Genomic DNA, 23,407 nt, shown 5'->3' with positions numbered 1-23,407 from the left:
GGAATGTTTCAACACTGATATTAAGGTCCAGAGGACATGGTGAAAGAATATATTTTAAAATCACATCATTATAACAGCTTACAGAAATACACTACTAAAATATTAACACTCCTCAAGAGATATAGAGTTATAGGCAGTTATATTTGACAAAGCAATATATTAATTTATGAAAACTTTTCTACAACACACCTTATTTTCTTATGTTTATATCTTGCTGATTATAATACAGAGATTATGTATTCTTAATTGTATTTCACAGTTGTTCATGTGAAAGGCATATTGGGCCATAATATGTAAATATTTTTGCATCTAAAAAAACAAAGAGGTTGAATGACTTGCCTAGTATAATGTAGTATTCATTTCTGCATAAGACATATTGTAATCTGTAAAGATTCATATGACTTCGATTGCAGCAAGGTATACAGAGTCTGGCAATGAAAGATGTATATTTGGGAAGATAAAAGCTAAACAGACTACTGGAACAGTTCTTTCAATCTAGTTGTCACTTCTGAGTTGTACATATCAGATGTCACTCAGAATTATGAACCTCCTTAAAATGTCCAATATTGCATTCAGAATACCTTTCAAAGTGTTCTGCATATGAGGAGAATAACCATATCTGCATATCTTATTAATCACAAGTGGCATCTAGAAGTCTAAGAGATAACTACAGTAAATGTCCACAGGATACACCAAGATTCTTAGGTGCATTTTGCATTTAACTTCCTAAAAATATCTTCCAGGTCATAATTTTTCTGTATTTGCTAGGTGACCCCAAGCCTGCATTTAGTTTGCATTGCTTACGTGAAGAACAAATACAGATGTAAGACTCCTGGTTAGGATTCACAGATGCCTATTGGCTAAAGTCGATTTATAGCACACATTGTTAGTTTCCATTGTGTTTTTTGCCTGATTGAACCCATTCCAAAAGTTACTCATTACTGCAACTTCTGATGGCCACATTTAGAATTCTGCCACCTCTAATTTTTTCTCATCTAATTGCTGGTCACTGACCAGAAGCTCTTTAGCACCTTTCTTTCCTTTATGTTTCTCTGTCCCAGATTATGTTCCTACTACTTTTGTCTATACAAATCTGATGATTCTTCACAATGAAACTTGCTCAAGCCTGCTTGACCCAAGCTTGTGTGTACAGATCCTATAACTTTCATTATTGGACATTGCCCTGAGACCGTTTGGCTGAGTTCTATAAGCAGCTAATATGAAACTTTTCCAAACAAATATCTGTCAGAGGAATCTTTATAATAAAACAGGTATGAAGTGCACTGCAACTCCATGTAAAAATAGTGAATGCTTTATTTTATTTAACATTTGTTTACCATAGACTTGGAGAAAGCATATGACAGGGTGTCTAGAGCAGAGTTGTGGTATTGTATGAGGAAGTCGGGAGTGGCAGAGAAGTATGTAAGAGTGATACAGGATATAGGAGGGTAGTGTGACAGTGGTGAGGACTGCATTGGGAGTGACAGATCCGTTTAAGGTGGAGGTGGATTACATCAAGGATCAGCTCTGAGTCCTTTCTTATTTGCAGTGGTGATGGACAGGTTGACAGATGAGATCAGACAGGAGGCCCCGTGGACTATGATGTTTGCAGATGACATTGTGATCTGTAGCGAGAGTAGGAATCTGGTTGAGGAAACTCTGGAGAAGTGGAGATATGCTCTAGAGAGGAGAGGAATGAAGGTCAGAAGGGCTAAGACAGAATATATGTGTGTAAATGAGAGGGAGGGTAGAGGAATGGTGAGGATGCAGGGAGTAGAGTTGGTAAAGGTGGACGAGTTTAAGTACTTGGGATCAACAGTTCAGAGTAATGGTGAATGTGGAAGAGAGGTGAAGAAGAGAGTACAAGCAGGGTGGAATGGGTGGAGAAGAGTGTCAGGAGTGATTTGTGACAGACGAGTACCAGTAAGAGTGAAAGGGAAGGTCTACAAGAGGGTAGTGAGACCAGCTATGTTATATGGGTTGGAGACAGTGGCATTGACAAAAAGGCAGGAGTCAGAGCTGGATGTGGCAGAGTTAAAGATGTTAAGATTTGCACTCGGTGTGACTAGGATGGATAGGATTAGGAATAAGTATATTAGAGGGTCAGCTCATGTTGGACAGTTTGGAGACAAAGCAAGAGAGACGAGATTGCATTGGTTTGGACATGTGCTGAGGAGGGATGATGGGTATATTGGGAAAAAGATGCTAAGGATGGAGCTGCCAGGTAAGAGGAAAAGAGGAAGGCCTAAGATCAGGTTTATGGACGTGGTGAGAGAGGACATGCAGGCGGTTGGTGTGACAACCCAAGATGCAGAGGATAGGAAGAAATAGAAAGAGATGATCCGCTGTGGTGACCCCTAACGGGAAAAGCCAAAAGATGATGATGATGATTACCAGGAAAGTCTGACTTGGAACCAAGCCAATTTTCGGCATAGGCCCAGGGAGAAATGCTCCAGATACATGTCTTTGTAATGTGGAAGGAAACTGGAACACCCAGAGGAAACCCACACAAATGCAGGGAGGACATGCAGACTCCACACAGAAGGCACTCCAGCCGAGAATCGAACCGGAGAACCTCTTGCTGTGAGACGACAGTGCTACTGCTGCACCACTGCGCCATCCGTATTTTTAATCTACATAAACATAAAATTAAGCACAGTACTAAAAACTACACACAACTGTTAATATATAGTTTCACTACATCTTTAAAGTGACATTTCCCTGCACTGCCTCAATAAGCAATGCTGACAAAGCTTCACACATAAAAAGAGTGTGAGAGAGTCTGCATTTTTTATATTTTATGAACGCTTTATTGACAAATATAAAATGCACTAATTAGAAAACATAACAACTGATCCATTAACACAGGACAGCCAAACATTGTACATACATTGTCCATTGTAAATGGAAAATTCCAATAGTAGGAAAAATGATCTATATTTTTAGTGCTATAGTTTGAACCCTAAAGATGATGTGCAAGCAGCCAAAATGGATGTGTAAGTTATATTCCTGTTTTAGTCTTTTTATGTTGTCCTCTTTTTCATTGACAGCCATGCTGAACAGAAGATGTCCAATTTCAATGATAATAAAGAACATTTTAATTGTAAAAGCCCTGATGTCACTATTTAAGTTTCCTTCTTTGGAAGAATTTGCAAACATTAGTATGCATCAATTACATCATGCTAATGTCAATGAGAGTTCAGGAGAGGAGGAACAAAGAAGCAACTGATTACTTAACAGTTTATTCCCCTACAAGTCCCATCACCTCTAATGGAAAGGTAATCAAAGCAAGTAAAATAAGACTGCAAGACCAAACTGTTTTTGCAAATGTTCGCTCTACCGCCGGTATCAGAAAGTAATAAACGGGTACAAGAATGACCTGACATCCTGAACAGCTTCCTTTGAGGAGGAAGTCCACTACAACTGATTAAACAACTCCTTATTTAATTTTTGTGCAGCTTTATTTTTTAATTATTTCCTTGCCATTATTTAACATAAAGTAAATGTTATACAATTCCTTTACCCATGTTGAAGATGTATGAAATAAGTACTCTTTTTAACCTTCACATTATCAAAACATGATAGATCATAGCACACCTTCTGGTATGGCTGGTGTGTTATCTAGGAGTGCTGTGTTTTTTAAAGTTATTTTCCCTTATAATGCTGTTTTCTGCAACTAATCATAGAGCATTCAAGTACAACACCTACAGATATAAATGTACCAGTCTAATAACTATATTAATATTAATATAGATGTTCCATTTGCACTTAGTTTTGAACAAAATCCTTCTTTTCACCTCTTTTGTATTAATGAAAATCCAAAGGCACCAAAAAACATTTTCATAAATGTATAGTAAATACAGATCAAGGAAGATCAGTTAAACAGAAGCACTGACTCTCCCTTCAAAGGCCATCTAATAAGCCAGTAGCTCATAGCAGTGCCACTGTAAATAAATGAAGGAAAAACTAGTGTTCTTTTATCAAGCTTAGGACATTTCAAATTATAGGGATCTAAAGTCCATTCTGTAAGAAGAACAACTTTTGGAACATGGCATTAGGTTTTGGGAAGCTGATAAAACAAGTTAAAGGATGGATATGCCAGCTGAATGAGATTTTTTTTCTCTTAGGCCAAGTATAGGAGATAAGGCATGGTTTTTATGTCAAAATATTAGACAGTGCATAGACATGAAAATGTTTTTAATATGATGCAAAACCTGTAAGTCTTTGAATGTTCTAATCAATTTAAAAATACATTTTAACAGTATTTGCAGAGCAATTATATTATTTTTACTACTTAAACAGCATGGTGACACAATGGCTAGTATTTCTGCCCCACAGCTCCAGGACTAGATTTGCATTGAACACAATGTCTTTCTGGAATCCACACATTCTTCCCATATATGTGTGAAGTTGCACTTCTGAGTCTAATTTACCCCACTTTCCAGGATGTGCCACATGGTTAGATGATATACATTATATATTACCATGCTTATAGCCTTTCTTCTTGACCTTTTGCCCTGAATCATGGATGAACATGGACATCGAGGATCAGTGTACTATGAAGAGATAAATGATTACACAAAAGCAGAAACTGTTCCGGATTGATCTTTACTACCACAAATCCCATAAAGAGGGAGACCCCTGTAACCCTTTCTTATATAATCCCAGCCTTAAGCAGCATCCTACTGTCACTCAGAATGATGCCTCAATACAAACAGAAAATGATTTATTTTAACCATTGGCTTAGTTTTGGTGTCATTCCAAGGGGATCCAGTACCTGACACCCTGGGAAGACATGATTAACAGACCATGATTCTTTGCCAGAAATGGCCTTCATCTGTCTCCCCTGGGCTTCAGACTTCTGACAAAGGCTCTTGCCCCCCCCATAGTGCCTTTTTTAAGCAAAGTCATGAGCACAAAATAACCAACTTGAAAAATTCTTCTAAACAAAATTTAAAGGTCATGCTGCTAACGCTAAGAGTCTTAGCATGAAACTGCACTCATTGCAAGCATTCCTTTCCCTGGAGGATGCTGACATTTATACAGTCAGTGAAACCTGGTTCAAAGCTGCAGAAAGCACCCCTGCCTTACCAGGTTACTCATCCTACCATACTTTTAGACCGCAAATGGAGAGCTACAAAGCCAAAAGAGATGGAGTTTCAATATTTATCAAAGACATACACACCTCCAGGCTGGTCAAATGGTATGATACACAGGAGACACTCCAAGTGCAGTTAACTGTTGACAAAACACCTATTCAAGTCATAGCTAGCTACAGACCCCCAAACATAACTCAGGAGATCCACTCCACCTATCTGGACTTACTTGTATCCATAAAGTTACCTGATCCTGGGTGACTTTAACTACCAAACCACAGAGTGGAAGACCTAGTCTAGCCCAAACATGAATGTCCAGAGATTCCTCAACTTTGTCAATGCCAGTGCATTGAATCAGCTGGTCAACACCCCCATGAGAGGTAAAAATATACTGGACCTGGTAATAACCAACATGATTAGTCACTGTGGTATCCCTACGGTGTCATTCTGCTTGGTAAGATCTGATCATAAAGCAGTCACTTTCAAAGTCAACATCTCCCCTGATCAAGGTCAAACAAAATTTTTTTCCAAAGCTAATTACAATCTCCTGAGAGCAGATATAAGCAGCTTCACAGCCACCATCCCTTCAGTTGGAGCTAGCACTAATGTCCAAGCCTACACCAAAAAACGATATGAGCACATACATAGCTGCATGGACTCAGCAATACCTGACAGGACCCAATCATCTTCTTCAAGGAAGAGTAAGCCTGTCTGGTGGACAGCCATAATAAACAAACTGTATAATAAAAGGAAGAAATTGCTGTCCAGGACCAAGAAGGAGCAGGTGCCAAGTTGGAAGCAATCTGTCCTTTGTCTGAACAAGCAAATAAGTCAGTGATGAAATACTCTAAGGCTAACTTTGAGTCCAAATTGGCCACATCCACTAAGGAAAATCACAAGCCCTTCTTCACATACATCTGCAATCTCAAAGGTTGCACCCAAATCTGCTCTGAACTGGTGGTCAAGAACACCAAATACTAAAAAGCCGTAGATATAGCCAAATTGCTGGCAGACAGATTAAGTGGAAACTTCACCCCCCGTCCCCTCATCAGTAAACCAGGACATCCCCAGCATCTGCCCCCTCCCCTCATCACCAGGGAGCACCCTCTCAAAGGCAAAAAATAAAGCCTCCATGGGACCTGACAACATCTCTGGCTCTATCCTATATGACCTCAGGCATGAGTTCTCAGCATGATTAGGCACCATATTCAATCAAAGCCTGAGCACCGGCTTCATCCCAGCTAAATGGATGGACAGTTGACCCAGGCAATTATAGATCCATCAGCCTAACTAGCCTGATCTTCAAGGCCATGGAATGCATTATCATGGACCTTATAAAGAAGGACATTGGCAACCTCTAAACACTTGAACCATCTCAGTTTGGTTTTGTCAAAGGAGATCATGCTTGTTAAACTTGGTCGACATCTTCAGAACAGTCACCAAAGCCATGGACAAGAGGAAGACAGTGCACACCACCTACCTTGACCTAGCCAAAGCCTTTGACACTATTCCCCACTCGGGCATAATAGATAAACTCTCCCAGCTAGGCATCAACCTATATGTTACCAGATGGGTAATTAACTGGCTCACTGATAGAACTCATTCATCAAAATAGGGGAAGCCATCTCTAGTAGTTGACCCGTAATGAGCAGTATACCCCAAGGATCGGTCTTGGGGCCTCTACTGTTTGGGATATACTTTTCTGAGGTGTAAGCCAAAACCAGTGGTCTGTGGCTGACCAAGTTTGCTAATTACTGCAAGACAGCACTGTCTTAAATTCCCTTAGTGATGTGAACATCCTCTATGAGGGCCTTACCCAAACTAATGACTGGTGCCAGAAGCATGGTCTCAAACTGAATGCCAAGAAATACATTATTATCTCCTTTGGGGAAAATGGCGTCTTCACTAATTATCACATTAATAACTGAGGGACTTGGGTCCCCAGGTTGATAGCAACCTGACTTTTGACAACTACGTTGCCTCCTTTGTACAGAAGGCTTTCTACATGGCCCACCTCATAAGTAAGGGTATTTCATCCAGGAACAAGGAGGTCATAACATCCCTGTACTCCTCTCTTATCAGTCCCATTATCTAGTACAATGCCCCCTTCGGCATCTACCTTGCCATGCACATGCAGCAGCTAGAGAGACCACAGACATTCCTAACCAGAAAATCCTGGGTCTCAAACACCTATCCTCTACAGATAGGCTAAAAGCCCTGTCCCTCTACTCAGTCTTGTACAGACTGCTCAGAGCTGACCTATGTCTGGCATACAAGGCCATCTCTGACCCAGCCTTGATGGAGTTGCTGTATATCCAGAAGTCAAACTTCACTCGTGCAACCTGCATGCAAGGCCTCAGCCTGGTCTGTGACATTAATAGAACTTGTTGGCAGGATAGATTTGTGTAATAGACTCCCTCTCCATGTTAAACAGAATACCTCACTAGCCCTCTTTAAGAGGAACCTGGACTACTGGATGGGAAACACAAACTACACCCCTGAGATCCCACCCGTGTCCCTGCTGGACAGGGGAAACAACGTGTTTACTTTGTGGGAACATGGGCAAAATTCTTGACTAAGCTTGTAAGGACCTCCAGGCCAATAGCCTAGTATCGCCATAATGAACCTATGAACCTAGTCTGAGGTCACTACAACATGTGGAAAATGGTGATTCATTTGATGTGGGAAGTGTTTTCACCAGTCTTGGTTAAACAAATTGTGTTTTGTCCACCCAAATTCAATAAAAATACTATTTTTAATCTGAATGGGTGAAGTAAATGTATTAGTTATAAACTATACAATGAGAAAGTGCTTGAAGGGATATTTAAGAAGGGAAGCAAATAAAGAAAGTCAGACAGTGAAAGAGAAAGAGAGAGACTAACCTGCTGGCACAGGGTCAGAGTTTCTTCTACTGACCCATTTAAATATGGACAGTAATAACATGAGAACCAATGACAAGAGACAGGATTTTCCCCATCTCAGGTAGGATGATTAATCCAGGCAAATTGGGACATCACAAGAAAGGTTAGAATGACCTCCTGTTTAATGCAGTAAAAAGATATGTGGTATAGGAAGGTGTTAGGGTGTGTTACAGGAGTGTATGTTGAAGAATGCCCATCCTCATGATACCACAACATGCCGCCACATTAACAGGAGGAAGAGGACATATAGGTCTGAGCATATGCCTCTCAAATCACTTTACTGACAGTCAGTGAAGCCAGAAATGAGCCACAGATTGTTAAGGACCTGTGGGAGTGAAAGTGATAGAGCCAATGCATACCACAAAATCAAGAAAGTGGGTCTCATAGGTCTGTGATCTCTTGCCAACATAATTTAAAAAATTAAAAACAAGAGAGAGAGAAGATACATACATACATACAGATATGTCAAGCATGGGCTCAGAGAATAAGTGTCCAGGCTGTTCTTAAAGATATCTAAACTAATACTTGCTTTAATGTAATTAGGTAGTTTGTTCCATGCATCACCTACTCTGTTAGAGAACCAATTAGTACACTTCTCATTCCTATAGAATCTCCTACATAGATTGTCTGATGATTCTCTAGTACAGTTTGATAACCCCAAACATTCCCAGAGGTAGTTGTCTATAAATGCCTTATATACACGAATAAGATCTCATCTTAGATATCTGTAAGAGACACTGTACAAGTTTAAATATTTTAGTCATTCATAATAACTTAAATTTTCATATCAATGGATGCCCTTGATATAGTGCAGCTGTACTCTTTCCAGTTTACTCATGCTTGGTTTCTTATTGGGTTGATAGATAGATAGATAGATAGATAGATAGATAGATAGATAGATAGATAGATAGATAGATAGATAGACAGACAGACAGATAGATAGATAGATAGATAGATAGATAGATAGATAGATAGATAGATAGATAAACAGGTAGATAGGAAACACATTTGTTGATGTAGTTCAAAAGAACAGTCTGAAAAAATAGTGTGGTTCAGGAGATGCTATGAGAGTTTAATCAGTACATATGATCTAAAAAGCAAAGATAGAAAGACAACCAGGATGTGACCTAGATACAGAGCTTTAGCCAAATAAGAGTTTGCAGTAAGATACATTTGTATCTTGGCATTTATTCCAGCAATCATATTGTCAGAGCAGAAAAACTAAAAAAAATGTAGCTAGTAAAATTTTATGCTGAGTAATGAAAATATTTTTCCCCTGGGATGAGTAGCATTTGTTACTTATAGCATCACAATGAAAGGACAAACAGTGAAATATGGTCTGCTTGCAGAATGTAACAAATCTATCACATTACCAGGTATTAGGATACAACTGTCAATATCTTTCATTAATTTAGGTGAAGCTCTAGATCTCTGGCTATTCTGTGTGTGGGGGGGGGGGTTGGTTACAAGGTGCTGTTATCATTAGTCATTGGCTTGAATATAATAACTAAGTTTTTATATAGCTATATCAGATACTAGATGAAGTGCACTCCGAAAGTAAAAAAGTGCTAGCTCACAGACACAATAATTCTACCAGTTAAGATATGCAAAATTTATAAGGTCCACTTGAGTTGATGGACATAGATTATGAATTAGCTCCTACTCCTGTTGTGGCTATCACCATAGATTCCTTTGCCCTAGACTAGGGGATATTTTCAAGTGCAGACAGTCTAAGGAATGTGATCAAATATGACTTCTCTGCACATCCATGTTCTGGAAATGAGGGTGGCCTTCCTCACTTTGCAGATGTTTCAGGACTCCCTTCCCAGGATGTTACTGCTGTCTACAGTAACTTCATGGCAGTGGTATGCTATCTGAGCAAGCAGGAAATAAATCATTATTGTTCCCTTTATTAGAAAAGCTTCTTTGGTATGGAAGTGGTATATGTCCGTGAACCACTTTCTGATAACAAATCATAGTTTAAGAAATCTTAATATCAGTGTTGTCATAAATGTATGTACATTAATTGTAGGAGCTACAACTGAAAGTACCAGACATATTAGTTACCATGATTCCCTGGTTTCCAGAATTACTTTCATTTTTTTTTTAATATCACACTCTACTGTAAATAAATATAGAACTGGTACCCACCCCATTGGTAATTTCTGGAAAATGTCATAAAATATACCAATTTTGGTCATTATGTCACATAACATTTTTGCAAAATGTCCCAAATTGTAGTATAAGAGCCCTGATATAATCAGGACTTACTTTGATATTAGCCCCTGTTAGTACATTGTCAAGTTAACAGCTGAAACTGGACATTCTCCCTTTAACTTAATACCTCACTGAAAATTGGATCAGTAATATCCCGCAGGTACCCCTCACCCATTATAAAAACATGTCCTTGCCACTATTAGCCTCAATAATAAAATAACTGTGGTTAGAAACCATGTTTGCTAATTCTACAAACTGTCTTTTTACAAGACTTTTCTCCTAGTGTCTTGGATGGTTACTATTGTAATGCAATCAGCAGTTAGAAAACTTTGTTTTATATTTATATAAATATATAGGAAGTCAATTGTTTATATATGTTGTCCTTTTTAACCAATGCATCCAAATAATTAATTTCCTCTTTAGAATATTAAGCATGTCTAAGGAAGCTAGTAGTTGAGCAAATATAAACAAAAAATTCTACTAATATATATTTAGTACCTGATCATAAATCCCATATGTCATCATGAAATCAGAAATATGCTTTACAGAATAGTACATAGGGAGAATGTAAAACAAATTTTTTCTCCAGCTCTGATATCCACTTTACTTCCTAATCTTTCATACCTTATCACGCCTCCTCATACTCTACTAGTTTCCTAAACTCTTACTCTTCCTCTTTCTCTCACACCCCACCACTAATTACAATTCCTCCTCTGTCCATCTGTCCTCATGCTCATTTCCATAATTTCTCCTTTCATATCTCTTATCATAAAGTTTTAAGCTGCATTACTACTTGCTTGTCTGTAAAATATTACTAACCTCAAAATACCCCAGTTTCATCTTTTCCCTGCAACTATTAAGGGGTCTATATTATGTGATCAAAGAATCTCTTCTTCAAACACATAATAATCGACAAATATACAGCGAACGCTGTAAACCGTGAAGGGCAACATCCTTGAATTTTTTCCTCTGGGAAAAAAATTCAGTTGGCCATTATTGGGAATTGCCCTTTTCTTCAGTGTAAAGCGATTTCAGAGTTGGTATATTTAATTAGAGGGTGTGGGGGCACCGTGCCCAACATTCTGGGGGGGTGTGGGGCAAAGCCCCCCACTTAATGTTTTAAAGTTTGTTTTTTATTTTATGGCCATATGAATTTTTTCCCCGAGGAAAAATCCGAGGACGTGGCCATTCACTGTTTACAGTGTTCACTGTATACATGTCGATTACTATGTGTTCGAAGAAGAGATTCTTTGATCACATAATATAGACCCACTATTAATCTATAAATACATTAACTATTGTTGTATTTTTTTCTATTCAATAATTATCCAACATATGTTAATTTATCTCTTTTTTTATTTGGTTAAAATAATATGTTCATGAGAGAAACATTTAAAAATCATGTAAATAAGCTCATGTACAGATGTTTTTGTTGCTCGTCTTGTGTACAATAAGAAGACGTTGAGGCAGGGTGTTCGTTTAAGTAGTTTATTGTATACAAACAATCAGGATGGATGGCAGGAACATTGAACTTAAACTAACTAACTGACTGACCACATACATGCATGCTCTCACTCTGGCTGCTCACTCAAAATGGCATTCTTGCTTGCACATGCTCAGTACTTACATGTATGTGTTCAGTACTTACATGCATGTACCCACTGACTGGAATGCTTCTTAAAGGTACATCACACTCTGATCTACATCCTCCCTCTTTACTGAGCTGCCTCATATAAGCAATGACATCTCAATAGGCATGCAATTTATACAGACACTAATAAAGAAAACAACAGTCATGTCCAGATTGCCATGTATCTGGAACTAGGTTTCGAGATGTGACCTGATCTCTTAACATAATAGTTAGGACTGGATTTAGCAACAGGGCAGTCACTGGGGAATGTTCTGCTTGGGGATTTTCTCAGGAACAGGGATTGTTGCTGGAATGTCCTCTGGAACTGGAATATTGGACAAGTCACTCTGAGAACTGGAGTCTTTGTCACAGGCAAAATGCTATAACACTGGCTACATTCCTTGTGATTCTACAATGTACCGTCTTGGCTCTTTTCACAAATCCAATGCGATCAAAACCTTTTGATGTCTGCATCCTCATTATCTCCCCTTTTTTCAATGAACTGAGAGGTTTGCTGGTTTTATCATAGTAAGACTTCTGGGACAAATGCTTCTTCAACAGTTGGGCTTTTACTGCTTTGTTGTTCCTAGCACATGGAACCAATAAATTACTGCTGAGTAATGGGTCTCTGGGCAGGTGAACCAAGATGTTTATCACAAGGATTATTTCTGAGATTTAACAAGTTTAGAAAAACATCAGTATTATCACATCTGGATTTCTCTAACAGCTGTTTTGCACTTTGAATTGCACATTCAGGCAAGCCACTTGATTGAGGGTATTCAGGACTACTTGTAATATGAAGAAAGTCCCATGCTTCTGAAAATCTGTTGAACTGCTGACTAGTAAACTGTGCACCATTGTCAGAAATAACTCTATGCAGACTACCATGGACAGAAAAATGTCGCTTCAACTTAGTAACGGCAGTACTGGAAGTTAGGTTGGGAAGTAGTTCAATCTCAAACCAGTTTGAATAAGAGTCTACTAACACCAAGTAATGTTGACTATTCCACTCAAATATATCTGTGGCTACTGTCGACCAAGGTAGTTCAGGTATATGGCTTAAATGAAGTGGTTCTTTTTGTTGATGCAGCTTTATACTATTACAAACTGAACAAGATGAAAGTACTTTCTCAATATCTCTTGACATAGAAGACTAAAATACCAGTCCTCTCACCCTTCTTTTGGTAGAATCAGTTTCTGGGAGGCTACGATGCAAGATCTGAATGTACTCCTGTTGCAAAGATTTTGGAACAATCACTTTAAGACCTTTCATGATGATACCATTGTTTGACAAAATCTCATCTCTGTATGGAAAATATTTTTGCACTTCTACAGGTAAATAAGATTGCTTTGAAGGCCATCCACAACTGATAAAGAAGTTTAGCTTCTGGGGAATTGGCTCTGAAGCTGTGTGACTTCTGAGCTCATCAAGATGTGTGGAAGAAAAAAATCTCACTTTCATGACCTCAAAATCAATATGCTCATTGCTATGCTGTTCTTTGGTGTTTCTGGACAATCTGGATAAGGTATTAGCAAGATAAAGAAATTTGCCTTTTATGTAAACAAGATTAAAATTGTACTTCTGCAATTTGAACATCATGCGTTGCAATCTGGTAGGAGCTGTACATATATGCTTTCTCAAAATAGTAACTAAAGGTTGGTGATCAGTTTCAGTCTGGATAGGACAACCATAAATATAATTGTGAAACTTCTAACATGCAAACACAATTGCCAAAAGCTCTTTCTCAATCTGGGCATACTGCATCTCAGTTTGGGTAAGAGTTCTCAAAGCATAGGCTACTGGTCTACCCTTTTGAAGAATGACAGCACCTAGACCAAACTTAGTGGTTTGTGAACATCATAGTAGATGAGAATTCGTGGACTAGCAATTTTCTGTTTCAGGATATCAAATACTCTTTGATGCTGTTCTGACCATGACCAAATTACATATTTGCATGTCAGCTCTCTTAACAGTGCTGAAATTTGGCTTAAATCTGGAATGAACTTGCCTAGGTAGTTGAACATGCCAAGGAAATGTTGGAGGGCTTGAAGATTGTCTGGAGCTGGTAACTTGAGAATTGCTGTTTGCTTGGAAGGATTTGGTCATAATCTCAACTTGTAAAGAAGTAACCAACATAAGTAACTTCTCATAGCCTGAATTTGCACTTCTGAGAATTCAGCTTAAGATTCACTTCATGTGCTCTTTCTAAGAACTTTCCTGAGGTTTCAGTCATGTTCAGCTTCACCATTGCCTCCTACTAGAATATCATCTACTATAATAGCACATGGATAGCCCGAAAAAATTTGCTTCGTTGCATGTTGAAAGACTTCACTGCCAGAATTTATTCCAAATGACATTTTCAGAAATTTGTGTCTTCCAAACGGTGTACTGAATGTGGTTAACAATGAAGATTTTTGGTCAAGCAAAATTTGCCAAAATTAACTCTTTGCATCTAAGACAGAAAAGAACAGTGGCATTTGGCATCATGGCAGCAACCTCTTTGACTGTGAGCATTGGATGATGAGGCCTTTTTAAGGTTTTGTTCAAATCTCTTCAATCAATACATATTCTAATATAATCTGAGCTTTTCTTATGAGCTACTACCATGGAGGATACCCATTCAGTTCTTATACTGGACAAATTACTCCTAGCTGCACCATTTTGTCTAGCTCAGCTTTGACTCTGTTCTGCATAGCTACTGGAACTTTCTGTGCTGGTCTGATAACTGGGCTGACCTCTGGGTCTAACTTCATGGAGTACACAACTGGTAGTTTGCCTAATTTGCCTGCAAAAATATCAGCATACTCAGAAAAAAATAGTATGGGCGAAATTTGAGCTGTTGTCATTCAGGTTTACATGGTGGACTTCTTTATTAAATGAAAGCAGTCCCATTTTCAAATGGTCTCTAAGGCGTAATAATAACTGCACGTGTCTCTTGACTATGTAAAACTGCAAGTCATAGTTGTTCCCAGCAGAGTAACACAAGAGCACTACTGAGCCCTCAGTTTGAATCTCTTCACCACCATAAGCAACAAGCTTTGCACATTTTGCCAAATCAAGTTGTTCTGCAGCTTTCCCTCTAGCAACCGTTTCTGTTGACATAACATTGCATGTTGAGCCAGTATGTACTTTGAGCTCTATGGGACTCCCATTAATCCAAACAGTACAAAAGATTTCATTCTTTGCCCACAAATCTACTGTACTGACTATTTCACAAAGCACAGACACACCATCAACATAAAAAGTAGGCTCACGGCTTTCTATTTGATCAACTTGCCTCTTGGAATACCCTCTTTTAATAAAAGAATGTGTCTTATTTGATTTACAAAATCTTTTGAAATGAGTCCATTTATTGCAAGAATGACACTGCTGAACAAAAGCTAAGCACTTTACTCATTTGGGTTCATGATTACTGCCACAATTACAACAGTTGACTATGAGGTTTGCTATGAGTTTTGCCAAATCACCCCTGTGCTTTACTGTGTGTACCTTAGGCCTTACTGAAGTAGGTCTAGGTTTCACGGAAGTTGGGACTGTGGCAACTCCTTCCTTGGCCTGTAACTTTTAACCTCATGCTGCATGTTGGTTGCCTCATGGCTGTCACTCTGGTTCCCATTCTGACACCATGTCACTCATCTTGTGTACAATAAGAAGACATTGAGGCTGAGTGTTTGCTTAAGTAATTTATTGTATACAAACTTATCAGGATGGATGGCAGGAACACTGAACTTAAGCAAACTATCTAACTAACTGACTGACCACATACATGCATGCTCTCACTCTGGCTTCTCACACAAAATGGCGCTCTTGCTTGCATGTGCTCAGTACTTATATGCACGTGCCCACTGACTGGAATGCTTCTTAAAGGTACATCACACACTCTGATTTACAGTTTTACTCTGAAATTACAGATGTCCATTATGTGCAACTTAAATATGAAGCTTTTCTCCCCAGGCATCCATTGAAAAAGGGTTTTGTCCAGTCAGACTTTTCCTGATCAACAAAGACAAATAAATAAATAAATAATAAAAATATTTCTTCCAGTAAGTCATAACCACATTAGCAAAAATGGGAGTGGGTTCCTCTGCAGCCAATCCTTCCAATGATGCTTCACCTGGCATTGCTGTTGGCTTTGATCTGCCTGGCACTCAAATGATAATCCCATGCTGTAGTGATTTATATAAAACCATGTTGTGAAACATAGCTCAGACAGCAAATGTCTCATTGCAGATCTCCAGGACATACTGCAGCATGCTACCAGAGCTATCTAGGCAATAGAAGCAGGCCTTCAACACTCTGAAGATGTGTTCAGTGGTGTGGATCTCAGCCATTGGGGTGTTGTATGACATCTCAGCCATGGTTTGAGAGTTACGTGTAGGTGTCATGAGCTCTGGCTCCATGGCATATCTTGTATGCAATGCACAACAGTGAATAGCTTTATGTATGGACTGTGGACATACATCTCAGTCTCTAAGGACAAGAAATCTGGCCAAATCCAAAAATAATGTGGGAACAAAGGCCTAAAGTCAATGCTTACCTGAAACCATCCAGTGTTGGTTTGTGATTTAATGTTCAGCCGCTTGATATGAGAATATTTCTTATAATTTATATTTTATTATGTCTGTTTTTTACAGTCGTAATGAGGTGCAACTGCAAGCAACAGCAAGCATATACTATTGCATTCATTTGTGCACAAGCTACTGTGTTTGTCTGTGTGTGAAGTAAAGGACATTCACCACTTTAGTGACATTGGCTCAGCTGGTACAGCAGGCCAGAGTGATGACTTTAGGAATTACTTCCCCTTGTTCAAGATTAGTTCATTGTACTTAATGTAATATGTATTTGCATATCGTTTGTGTGATTTGTCATAAATTACTAATTGTTTTTATTTCTTTGAATTCTGTGATAACTGATTTGGACATGTGTTTAAGGCCTGGGATCCTCTTTGTGAAGTACTTTTGTGACCTTTCCAGCTGTTGCATTTGTCTAGTGAGGTACATGCCAAATGGGGCATTATACTTGACGATTGGCCTAATGAGGGAGAGTAGAGAGAGAGATGATGACGTCTTTCTTCCTGGATGCAAAACCCTTGGTAATGAAATGTGCCACATAAAAGGACTTTCTGACCACAGTGGCAATGTGGTGGTTGAAGGATAGGTTGCTGTCAGCCTATGTCCCCAGATCTTTTATAATGCCTTCAGTGTTCAGTGGGCTCCCATTGACATGGTAATTAGTGGGAAATGAGTTTTTCCCAAAGGGGATGATGATGCATTTTTTTGTCATTAAGCTTAAGGCCATGGTTTCAACACCAGTCATTGGTCTCAGTGAGGCCTTTCTCTAGGATGTCTACATCACTTGGGGGGTTAATAATGGCTCCCAGCTTGCAGTTATCTGAGAACTTGGTCAGCCAGAGTCCCTCTGTGCTGCCCTGGACTTTTGAGAAATAGATGCCAAACAGGAGAGGACCAAGGACCGATCCCTGTGGAAGTACACCCATGACTGGTCGGCAGTCTGACTTGGAGTCTGCTATTTTTACACCGTGGGTTCTATCTGTGAGACAATTTGCAACCCACCTAGTGATATAGGGGTTGATGCTTAGTTTGGTGAGTTTATCAATAATTCCTGAGTGGGGAATGGTATCAAATAAATCATGTTTCAAGGCCATACATATGTTGGCCGGAGGTCAGGATCGAACCTTGTGCTGGTGGTGCATGGGAGGAGATTACCTTAACCATTGTGCTAACTGGTCTCTCTCAAATAAATCCTTATTTTTCCTTCCATGTATTCAAACCCTGCACCTACTGCTCATGAGGCTGTACCTCTACCCATTTAGCCATGAGGATAATAATCACCCCTGCCAAGTCTTGAACCTGGGACCCTGTCATCTGCAGCATTGTGTATTAGCCCACTAGGCCACTCAGCTCAGATGATTTGCTTAATATTATTTACAGTAAATCTAGCTTTATTGAAAATGATTGTATATGAGCAGTTGACACAACTTGTAAAGCTGTTCTTGTATATATATATATATATATATATATATATATATATATATATATATATATATATATATTAATATCTGGGCTGATAAGAGAAATAATGTTAGGCAAAGTGCAATTAGAAGACATGTTGGAAAGGAGTGTCCACTGCCACTAAAGATCATGCACCCCCTGTTAAACATGATACTACAATTGACAACTTTGTAATTCAGGATACAAGTATTTAGCAATTTGAGGATTCAGGTCATGTAGAAGAAAATAAAAAAAGAACGAAAGTAAGGAGACGTTCATCACACATAACTAGGAAGAAAAAGAAATTGATTAATTCTTCCCTTCTATCTCTAACATCCACTAACTTCTCAATGTTGTATGCATCCCACAACTGTACAACAAATGTATTTTACAATGTTTACCTTTTTATCTCAATTGCCTTACTGTCTATTATAACACTGTTTAATTGTTACTATTGACATATCTTATTTTCACCTGTATTGTTTCCATTTCTTATTTACTTTTCCTTCTGCATGTTTATTGTGCTATACAATTGTAAACACTTACTCTATGTCAGATTTTATATTTTATATTTTATATTACAATATATTTTACATTGTATTGTGGGGCTTTTTCCCCCAGGTCTCCACTGAAAATGGACTCTTCCTGGCCCAGTGGTCTATCCCAGTTAACAAATGGCAATAAATAAATAAATAAATAAACAAACAACATCATTACTGCAAAGACAAATATATATATATATATATATATATATATATATATATATATATATATATATATATATATATATGGGTCTACTGTATAACTTTGAAAACACACATCTTCGAAATTAGACAGTCGACCCACACCTCCGCGAAAGTGCACTTAAGCGAAAGTGCACTTTCGCAAACATCGGTTCAACGAACTCATAAAAAAACCTATAAAACATTGTTTTTGCAGGGGGCAAGCCCCCCTGCACCCCCACACACCCCTACTTAAATATACCAACTCCGAGATCGCACTACAGTGGGGAAACACGTAAACTCCCTTTTCCCACTGTAGTGTGCTTCGGCACCCGTGTTCCTTAACCGTTCGTTGAACTGTTTTTCGTGGAAGTGCACTTTTACAAAACCGAAAATCCACTGTTCATTTTCGAACAAGTGGATTTTCTATGTTTTCCAGTAGACCTATATATATATATATATATATATATATATATATATATATATATATATATATATATATATACTTAAAATGACACTACTTTGCTATGTAACACACAGATTACAGAGAAAGATAACATTGCTTAGTCCCAAAGCATTCAGTCTACAGAAAATTGCATCATTTTTTCAACAGAAAGCAGAAAAAAGATGCAATCGGCAGGTTAAAAGGAAGAAATCAATATTGAACTTGGAAGGATTAGACAAAATCACTGTAAGAAAAAAGAGAAGAGAGGCTGAAGGTGAAAGCTTGGTTCAGTCTGTGGCAGTACAAAGACAGCTTGATAAAAAATGTATGCTTGCAACTTAAAGAATCAGTGAAAACAGTGAGATTAATAAGACTAATGGCGATGAAGATCATTTGTTTGTAACAACTGATAGAGCAGACATTATTGAATTAGAAGGGGAAGATTCTTCAGATATGGCAGGAAATGACAGGATGATGAGCACTGAATAGTGTTTTGCTTGTCAGAAGAAGAAACACAAGATGTGAGCAATGAATTAGAATGCTTTAATGTAAGGAAGTATGTAGATGTTTTTGTTCATGTTGGTCTACATGATCTCATTTTCAAGGACTCTCTGATAGTAAGGAACTAACAGCCTTCTTAGATAGCACAGCTTGTACAGGTGTTATGATGCATTGTTCATAAATAATATATAGAAAGGAGAGTCAGGTCAGTGTGAATGAAAAGATTGTTGGGTAAATACTTATATAAAAAAGTACATGTAAAATGGTGCGGTGTATCCATCAGAGACTGAATCCATTCTTTGTCTGACTATCACTCCAGTATCTGCTTGGTGTTGAGGTGTCTTTCTTGGGCCTTGCTCCTTCCATCTGTCTATGACAGCCCACATGCTGGCATTGCAACATGGTTGGGGTGCCTCCCATTTTAAAAAGTACAAAAGTATAAACAACCAGTCCTAATTTTGGATGCACATGTATTTAAACAGGATGGAGTCCACTTGTCAAGACAAGGGAAGACATTTTTTGCAGTAGATATACTCAGATATTTGATTAACATAAGACCGGATTTTTGCCATGTCTGAAGTTTAACAGTTCACAGATAGCAAAATTTGATGTATCCCTGGTGGTTGTTAATACTAGGAGCATTAGTACTAAAGTTTTTTATAGGAAAATTTACTACAAGGTCTAAATGTTTTTAGTGTAACAGACATTATAACAAAAAAAATCAGGTGGAGGTGTTATGATAGGGATTAATGATTGTTATGAGACCTATCATTATTATGTCTTTGATAATAGCACCAATACTTTAGATTGTACAACTGTGGCAATAAAGACAGCCCTAGAACTGATAACGATTGTTGGAGTGTATTGACTACCAAAGTCAAGTGCTGATGACTTATAAGAGTTCATTCATTTCTTGCATAAAACACAGGATGGGAAAATAATAGTAGCTAGGGCTTAAATTTGATTCTACAGCATTAGTAAGGAAATTATTTACGACATATGTTCAGAAACAACTATTGCACAGATTGTAAACAAACCTACCAGGGAACGAAACATCATACTGTATATTGTTTTTGTTCGTAAAGAAATTCATGTTACCTAAAACGTTACCATCTTTCATATGCAGTGATTATGGGGTTATAAAGATTAAATTACTGCTAGATAATTTTGCCAAATTGAAATCTAAACCAAATCACAGAATAGCAATAACAGATAATATGGAAGCCAAATAGTCACTATGTATATCTAATGAGTGATGCATTCAGAGGAGAAAATGTGGGAGTGTGACACGTTTTGAATGCAAAAAGTAAAAAAAAAAAAAAAAAAAAAAGTTTAACCGTGATCTAGGCACACAAGGTCCAGAAGATATATTCCCATAAGAATATGACACTTTATTAAGATGAGAGATAAAAAAATATAAGAAATGGAAATAAGGCTGAACTAGAACTCTGAAAACTGGAATAAACAAACTGGACAGACAAATTAAATATAATGTGAGACAAGATCAGGAAAAATTTGAAGATAATTTCTGTAAAGATATTGAGCATTACAGGAAACCATGTTATAGATCCCTAAAATGTGGTAGAAATAAAAACATGCAAATTGATAAACTGTTTAGAACTTATTCTCAAGCATAACAGATCATAAATATATTTATACATTTTATGCAAAACAGTTTGGTTATACAAGAGGGTTGATAAATTGTGTTAGTAACATCCAGATAACTTCAGATATTGAAATTAAAATTAATTATATTGAAAAAGAGTTATGGAAAATGGACTCAAACAAATCACAGGAAGGAGACTGAATTAGTAATAATAATCTGGGAACACTTCGGCATGAATTTATACCATTATATCTTTTATTCACTAGGTCATTTAAGTTTGAGGAAATTCCTTAAGACCGGAAACATTCACTTGTTAAATCCCATCTTTAATGGAAAGTGGAATAAGACAACACAGAGTCATATAAACCCATAAGTTTACTTCCTTGTTATGGAAAATGTGGAAAAATGTTATTTTGGATAGATTACTGTCAGAATTTGATAAGTTGAGACTTGAAACCATGTATCAGCATGCATATTTTGAAAATAGTTCTACATCCACCTATAGCATGATATTCTAAAATAATATAATAGCAGCTATAAATGAAAAAAATATGCTGTGTTGTAATTTCTATAAATTTAACTTTAGCCTTTGATAGGGTCATACACAAAACATGGATCAAGAAATTAACACAACTAGGAATTGATGCAATCTTGATAAGATGGATAGCTGCATAACTTCTAAATAGGGCATGGCAAGTATCATACAGCAACTGGACAGGTGGAATTCTAGGTTATAGTCAGGGTGTCCCACAGGGCTCTGTCCTAGGCCCATACTTGTATTGACTGTATCTTTCAGATCTGTCTTCATAGGATCATAGGAATTTACTAGGCTAATGGCCCTAGGGCCCTTACAAGCCTAGCCAAGTTTTACCCTTGTTTCCATTATCAGCACCTATTGCCCCTGTCCAAGAGGGGCACAGGTGGAACCTCCATGGTGAATTCATGCTGAATTTATGGTTACCCATCCACTCACCCAGACTGTGCTTGAAGAGGGCCAATAAGGTGCTCTATTTGACATGAAGTAGGAGTCTGTTGAAAAGGTGTGTAACCTCTGAGAGACAAATCTGTCTCTCCAGCAGGTTCTATTAATGTCACATACCAAGTTAAGGTTTTTAGAGTGAGTAACCCATGTACAATTTGATTTACAGAGATGCAGCATTTCCAATAAAGCAGGTTCAGAGATTGCCTTTTGTGCAAGGCAGAGATCACCTCTGTGTAGTCTGTATGAAACAGAATAAAGTGACAGTGATTTCAGATGATCCATACAGGACATATGTTGAAAACCTTGAATTTTTTTTGTGAGGAAGCTTTGGGATCTCTCCAAATGCTGCAGATGTTTGGAAAGGTACATAACAAAAGGGGCGTTATACTCAATTATTGCCCTGATGAGGGAAGAGTACAGGGAGGTTATAACTTCTCTTTTTCTGGAGGAGGCAATGCCCTTACTTATGAGATGAGCAACATAGAATGCCCTTCTTACTACTGTGGAAGGATGGTGGCCAAAGGTAAGGCTGCTGTCAACCTGTTTGCCCACCACTGAGTGCGTACTTAAGGTGTTACTATTGATGTGGTAGTTAGCAGTAACTTTGCCTTTACTGAAATTGATGATAATACATTTTTTTTTGCATTGAGTCTAAGGCCGTGACTTTGATGCCAATCATTTTTTTGTGTAAGACCCTCCCATAGGATGTTGACATCATTTGGAGATTCTATTACCGCTCCCATTTGCAGTCATCAGCAAACTTTGTCAGCCACAGAAACTTAGTTTTTGCTTGTACTTTGGAGAAATAGATTCCAAACAGTAGAGGTCCCAGGACTGATCCTTGTGGAGCAACACTGGTTACAGGTCTGCTGTTGGAGGTGGATTCCCCTATTTTGACTATATAGGTTCTATCAGTGAGCCAGTTAGTGACCCATCTAATGATATAAGGGTTGATACCTAGCTGGGTGAGTTTGTCAACGATGCCCGAGTAGAGGGCAGTGTCAAATGCCTTGGCTAAGTCCAGGTAGGCTGTATGCACAGATTTCCCCTCATCCAAGGCCTTGGTGACTGTCTCAAAGAAGTCCACCAAGTTTAATAGGCATGATCTCCCTTTGACAAATCCAGACTGAGTTGGGTCAAGTGTTTGGAGATTACCTATATCTTTGCTGATAAGGTCCATGATTATTCACTCCATGGCCTTGCAAATAAGGCTAGTCAGACTAATAGGTCTATAATTCCCAGAGTCAGTAGAAGCACCACCTTTATGCAAGGGAA

The 23,407-nt window shown here is 38.1% G+C and overlaps 1 protein-coding gene across 1 annotated transcript in view; it reads left to right on the top strand.

Annotated features, from left to right (window-relative positions):
* The window catches only part of LOC122792853 (exostosin-1-like), a 1,813,286-nt gene that overhangs the window by 1,522,665 nt on the left and 267,214 nt on the right, over nucleotides 1–23,407 (top strand). The window lies entirely within an intron of this gene.

Source organism: Protopterus annectens, chromosome 2.part0, assembly GCF_019279795.1.
Source record: "Protopterus annectens isolate FY-2018-M chromosome 2.part0, PAN1.0, whole genome shotgun sequence".
NCBI lineage: Eukaryota > Metazoa > Chordata > Ceratodontiformes > Protopteridae > Protopterus > Protopterus annectens.
The sequence above is the reverse complement of the archived record's forward strand: the minus strand, read 5'-3'. Positions and strand labels throughout refer to the sequence as shown.